Source organism: Elephas maximus, chromosome 7 (assembly GCF_024166365.1).
Source record: "Elephas maximus indicus isolate mEleMax1 chromosome 7, mEleMax1 primary haplotype, whole genome shotgun sequence".
NCBI lineage: Eukaryota > Metazoa > Chordata > Mammalia > Proboscidea > Elephantidae > Elephas > Elephas maximus.
The window spans coordinates 55,648,344-55,655,458 of NC_064825.1; positions in this window are offsets into that span (position 1 = coordinate 55,648,344).

Sequence of the window (7,115 nt, forward strand, 5' to 3'; positions counted from 1 at the left end):
ATTTATTACTAATATTTTCAAATATTAAAGTTCTAATGGAAATTCATAACAGGAATAATGTAACTGACAAGGATTTTTCTAAGTCAAAAAATGGATAAAGCTGTTTAAAAAAAGTTTCAGAAAACAGTGTCTCTAAGGATAATGATAAAGTCTATTTTCAAGGACAGTGAATATTACTTCTGAAATATAAAAAGGGATAAACATAATCTTTACAAAGGAAATATCTTCATATATAACATATAAAACTAATAAATAATATGCATAATATATCTGGAATATACCAAGAGTATACCAAGAATATCAAATAAAGGAATTAAGTGCTTCAGGTGTAGGTCCTAGACATCAGTATTTTAATAAAACCCCATAGTAAAGTCTGATGTGCTTCCCTGGTTGAAAACCACTGGCCTAGAAGATGTTAGATTAAATTTTCAAAACCTTCTCAGTTTGTAAAAGGAAAAACCTGTAACTTTAAAGAAGTTTAATCCAGCAGAAGAGACAGTTACGTTAAGGTATAACCCATTGCCATCCAGTCGATTCCGACTCATAGCGATAGTTATTAAAAAAGTTATTACAAACTGACAAAGAGCTCTAGGATTATTGACATGGTGCTCTGGGATCATGTAGGTGATAACCATAATTGTGCAAGAGGGGTCAGGGTGTGTTCTCCATAAATAGTTAATTCTTAAACCTTATAGTGAGTTAGATGACTCTGTCTCCAATCCCATTTGAGGGTTCACCTGCAGGGCTATATTTTTCCCTCTGATTACAGCCTAGTGAGGTGAAATCTCCAGAGATTTCTGAGCCACTGAGAAAGCATTAGGGAGGTAGCACTAGACTTAGCAGATCAGGATAAATAGGCGGACCTATACACCAGTGAAACTCCGCTTATTGCAGGCCACTTCCATTACCACCTTACTCTGACGTATGGGTCCAAGACCTATCCACTTCCTGGTAAGTTTCCTGATGTTCACGGCACTTATTTATCGTTTCATCATCTCAAACAAGAAATTCACATAGTTTCTTTTGACTGTGGTTGCACAGCCCTTCCGATAGTTATCAATAGTCCTACCCTAAAGAGTTCATGAAAGTTCATGGTCCTGCAAACCCCCTGGAAAAGAACTAGGTGCCAGTCTATAATCACAGGCTGAGCACAGAAAGCAACTCAAAGCCGGGAGCCCAGATCTGGATTGTGGACCACTTGGCTTGCTCAGTGGTAAACTTATTGCCTTGCTTGTCAGTATAAGACGTTTCTGGGTACTGATATGCAAGGCCACTGAACTTTCTTTCAATAGGCATACCTGAGAAAACAATGATGACCAGTAGAAATTTCTTATAAAGTTTACAATCTTTGCTTTACATTTTAACTCTTTTGAAAAACAAGAAAGCAACCTTTTGATTAAAAAAAAAAAACAAAAAAAAATATCCTTTAGTTCATAGCCTTTAAGAAATCTTGTAGTGGTTTTGCACTAATTCCATGTAATCACTTAATTTAAAGATCCAAAAAACCAAACCCATTGCCGTCGAGTCAATTCCTACTCATAGCAACCCTACAGGACAGGGTAGAACTGCCTCATAGAGTTTCCAAGGGGCGCCTGGTGGGTTCGAACTGCCGACCTTTAGGTTAGCAGCTGTAGCACTTAACCACTACGCCACCATGGTTTCCAATTTAAAGATAGAGGCCATCAAATGGGTGTATAACTTTTTGTTCATCCAGTGTATTTCAAAATGGTATTTGCTTACTTGGGAGCTAAAGGGAGATGGCAAATTAGCAATATTACCAAGGAGAGCACAGTAAACACTAAGCAACTGTTACTCTTTCAACCCAGCTACTCCTGAACCCAGGATTTGAGTATTAATTACCATTCATTCGGTAGGCAGGGATTAAACAAACAAAAAAGGCAAGCAGCAGAAATAACAGAAACTGCTTGTAATATAATCCTGCAAATGTCAAATTCAGTCATATTAACTGTGTCATTTAAAACTATTTAAGATAAGTTTACCCATTTTAAAAGAAAATGATATATATATATACTATTATATAAAAATGTGTATCCTTTAAAGAGGGTCTCTTCTGCAATCCGCCCCTGTAATCCATACTGAAGGCTGGAGTCTTTTTTTTTTTTCCTGCTCTCACAGGGCTCACTTTTTTTTTAATTGTATTTTACTTGAAAGTTTCCAGCTCAAGTTAATTTCTCACACAAACATTTATACACATATCGTTGTGTGACCCTAGTTGCAATCCCCATAACGTGACAGCATACTCCTCCTTTCTGCTCTGGGTTTTCCCTGTCCACTCAACCAGCTCCTATCCCTTTCTGCATTTTCAGCCTGCTCTGGACAGGAACTGCCCGTTTAGTCTCGTGTATCTACTTGAACTAAGACGCACACTCTTCACGAGTATTATTTTATGTTTTATAGTCCAGTCTAATCTTTGCCTGAAGAGTTGGCTTTGGGAATGGTTTTAGTTCTGGGTTAACAGAAGTCCGGGAGCCATGTCTTCTGGGATTCGTCTAACCTCAGTCAGATCATTCAGTCTGGTCTTTTACGTGAATTTGAGTTCTGCACAATTTTTTCCTACTCATCAGGGATTCTCTGTCATGTTCCCTCTCTGGATGGTCATTGGAGGTAGCTGAGCACCATTTAGTTCTTCTGGTCTCAGGCTGATGAAGTCTCTGGTTTATGTGGCCCTTTTGTTTCTTGGGCTAATACTTCCTTTGTGTCTTTGGTGTTCTTCATTCTCCTTTGCTCCAGAGGAGTTGCGACCAGTTGATGCATCTTAGATGGCTCTCGTAAGCTCTTAAGACCCGAGATGCCACTCACCAAAATGGGATGCAGAACATTTTCTTAAAAAATTTTTTCATCCCAATTGACCTAGATGTCCCCTGAAACCATGGTCCCTGGATACCCCCTCCCACTCTGTCTCTTCAAGTGTTTTGTTGTGTTCAGAAAACTTCCTAGCTTTTGGTTTAGTCCATTTGTGCTGACTTCCCCTGTATTGTGTGTTGTTCTTCCCTTCACCTAAGATAATTCTTGTCTACTATCTAGTTGGTGAGTTCCCATCTCTCTCCCTCCCCGCCCTTGTAAGCATCAAAGAATGTTTTCTTCCGTTTAAGCTTTTTTGTGAGTTCTTTTAATAGTGGTCTTACACAATATTTATCCTTTTGTGACTGACTAATTTCACTCATCATAAAGCCTTCCAGATTTACCCACGCTGTGAGATGTTTCTCAGATTCCTTATTATTCTTTATTGTTGCATAGTGTTTCATTGTGTGTATATACCATGGAAACCCTGGTGGCGTAGTGGTTAAGTGCTGCGGCTGCTAAGCAAAAGGTCAGCAGTTGAGTCAGCCAGGCGCACCTTAGAAACTCTACAGAGTAGTTCTACTCTGTCCTATAGGATCTCTATGAGTCGGAATCAACTCGACGACAGTGGGTTTGGTTTTTGGTTTGTTATATACCATAGTTTGTTTATCCATTTGTCTGTTGAAGGGCACCTAGGTTGTTACCATCTTTTTGCTCATATGAATAGTACTGCAATGAACATGGGTGTGCGTACGTCTATTCGTGTGATGGCTCTTATTTCTCTAGGATATATTCCAAAGACTGGGATCACTGAATCATATGGTACTTCTATTTCTAGCTCTTTGAGGAAATGCCAAATCAATTTCCAAAGTGGTTGTACCGTTTTATGTTCCCACCAGCAGTGTATAAGTGTTCCCATCTCCCCACAACCTCTCCAGCATTTATTATTTTGTATTTTTTGGATTAATTCTAGCCTTGTTGGGGTGAGATGGCATCTCATTGTAGTTTTCATTTGCATTTCTCTAATGGCTGATGATCTTGAGCATTTCTCATGTATCTGTTAGCACCTGAATGTCTTCTTTGGTGAAGTGCCTGTTCATACACTTCGCCATTTTTTAATTGGCTTATTTGTCTTCTTGTGATTGAGGTTAAACCCTGATTGGATATGTCATAGCCAAATTTTTTTTCCGAGTCTGTATTGTCTTTTCACTCTTCTGGTGAAGTCTTTTGCTGAGCATTCGTGTTTGATTTTTAGAAGCTCCCAGTTATCTAGTTTCTCTCCTGGTGTTTGTACATTGTTAGTAAGGTTTTGTGTAGTGTTTATGCCATGTATTAGGTCTCCTAGCGTTGTCCCTATTTTTTTCTTCCAGATCTGTATCATTTTAGGTTTTATATTTAAATATTTGATCCATTTGTATTAGTTTTTGTGCATGGTATGAGGTATGTGCCTTGTTTCTTTTTTTTGCAAATGGATACCCATTTACGCCAGCACCATTTATTAAAGAGACTTTCTTTTCCCCATATAATTGACTTTGGGCCTTTGTCAAATATGAGCTGCTCACAGGTGGATGAATTTACATCTGGATTCTCAAGTCTGTTCCCTTGGCCTATGTACCTGCTGTTGTATCACTACCAAGCTGTTTGACTACTGTGGTGGTATAACAGGTTCTAAAATCAGGCAGTGAGAGGCCTCCCAGTTTGTTCTTTTTCGGTAATGCTTTACTTATCCTGGACCTCTTCCCTTTCCATATGAAGTTAGTGATTTGTTTCTCCATCTCCTTAAAAAATGTTGTTGGAATTTGGATTGGAATTGTGTTGTATCTATAGATTGCTTTGGGTAGAATAGACATTTTCACAATGTTGACTCTTTTGGTTTCTTGCAATAGTGTCTTATAGTTTTCTTTGTATAGATAGGTCTTTTATGTCTCTGGTTAGATTTTTTCCTAAGTATTTTATCTTCTTGGGGACTATTGTATATGATATTGATTTGGTGATTTCCTCTTTGAAGTTCTCTTCATTGGTGTAGAGGAATCCTACTGATTTTTGTATGTTTATCTCGTATCCTGATACTTTGCTGAACTCTTCTATTAATTCAAATAGTTTTGTGGATTTCTTTGGGGTTTTCTGTGTATGAGATTGTATTATCTGCAAATAGAGATACTTTTACTTCATCCTTACCAACTTGGTTGCCCTTTATTTATTTTTCTAGCCAAATTGTTCTGGCTAGGACCTCCAGCACAATGTTGAACAAGCATGGTGATAAAAGGCATCCTTGTTTGGTTCCTGTTATCAAGGGGAATGCTTTCAGACTCTTTCTGTTTAGGCTGAGGATGGCTGTTGGCTTTGTACAAATGTCCTTTATCTTGTTGAGGAATTTCCCTTCTTTTATTATTTTGCTGAGAGTTTTTATCATGAATTGGTGTTGAATTTTGTCAAATGCCTTTTCTGCATCAATTGATAAGTTCATGTAGTTCTTGTCTTTTGTTTTATGTGATGTTTATTACATTGATTGTTTTTCTAATGTTGAACCATGCCTGTATATGTGGTATGAATTCCACTTGGTCATGGTGATTTATTTTTTTGGTATGTTGTTGGATTCTATTGGCTAGAATTTTGTGGAGGATTTTCATGTCTATGTTCATGAGGGATATTGTTCTATAATTTTTTCTTTTTCTTTTTTTTGTCGTGTCTTTACCTGGTTTTGGTATCAGGGTTATGCTGTGTTCATAGAATGAGTTCAGGAATATTTCATCCTTTTCTATGCCCTGAAATACCTTTAGTAGTGGTGGTGTTAACTCTTCTCTGAAAGTTTGGTAGAATCCTCCAGTGAAGCTGTCAGGTCCAGGGCTTTTGTTGTTGTTGTTGTTGCTGGGAGTTTTTTAATTACCTCTTCAATCTCTTCTTTTGTTACAGGATTATTTAGTTTTTCTATTTTGGTTTGTGTTAGTTTAGGTACGTAGTGTGTTTCTAGAAATTTGTCCATTTCCTTTAGATTTTCAAAGTTGTTAGAGTATAATTTTTCATAGTATTCTGTTATTATTCTTTTAATTTCAGTTGGGTCTGTGTGATATTGCCCATCCCCTTTCTTATTCAGGTTATTTGCTTCCTCTCCTGTTTTTCTTTTGTCAGTTTGGTCAATGGTTTATCAATTTTGTTGATCTTTTCAAAGAATGCTTTTGGTCTTGTTAACACTTTCAATCATTTTTATATTCTCCGTTTAATTTAATTCTACTCTAATTTTTATTATCTGCTTTCTTCTGGTTTCCGAGGGCTTCTTTTGCTGCTCTATTTCCATTTGTTCGAGTTGTGGGTTTAATGTTTTGCTTTTGGCCCTTTCTTCTTTTTGGATATGTGCATTTAATTTTATAAATTGACCTCTGAGCACTGCTTCTGCTTTGTCCCCAAAATTCTGGTAGGATGTGTTTTCATTCTCATTTGATTCTGTGAATTTCTTTATCCCATCCTCAATTTCTTCTATAACCCAGTAGTTTTTGAGCAAGGTGTTGGTCAGTTTCCATTGGTTTGATTTTTTTTCTTTGCTTTTTCTGTTATTGATTTCTGCTTTTATGGCTTTACAGTCAGAGAAGATGCTTTGTAATATCTTGATGTTTTGGATTCTTTTAAGACTTGCTTAGTGACATAACATGTGGTCTGTTCTGGAGAATGTTCCATGTGCATTGGAAAAGAAAGTATACTTGGCTGCCATTGGTTAGAGTGTTCTGAATATATCTATAAGATCGAGTTTGTTGATTGTAGCTTTTAGATCTTTCCTGTCTTTACTGAGCTTCTTTCTGGATGTTCTGTCCTTCACCGAAAGTGGTGTGTTGAAGTCTCCTACTATAATTGTGGAGCTCTTTTCCATGCTGTTAGAGTTTATGTATTTTGAAGCCCTATCATTGGGTACATAAACATGCATTATGGTTACGTCCTCCTGGTGTATTGACACTTTAATCATTATATAGTGTCCTTCCTTATCCTTTGTGATGGATTTTGCTTTAAAGTCTATTTTGTCAGAGATTAATATTGCCACTCCTGCTCTTTTTTGATTGTTGTTTGTTTGATATATTTATTTCTATCCTTTGAGTTTTAGTTTGTTTGTGTCTTTGAGTCTAAGGTGTGTCCCTCATAGGCAGCATATAGGTGGAGCATTTTTTTTTTTATCTATTCTGCCACTTTCTGTTTATTGGTGCATTTAGTCCATTTACATTGAGTGTAATTATTGAAAGGTATGACTTTTTTTATGACTTTAGTGCTGTCATTTGATGTATTTTATTTTTGAGTGTGTGTTGTTGACAGTTTCTTTGCACCACTTA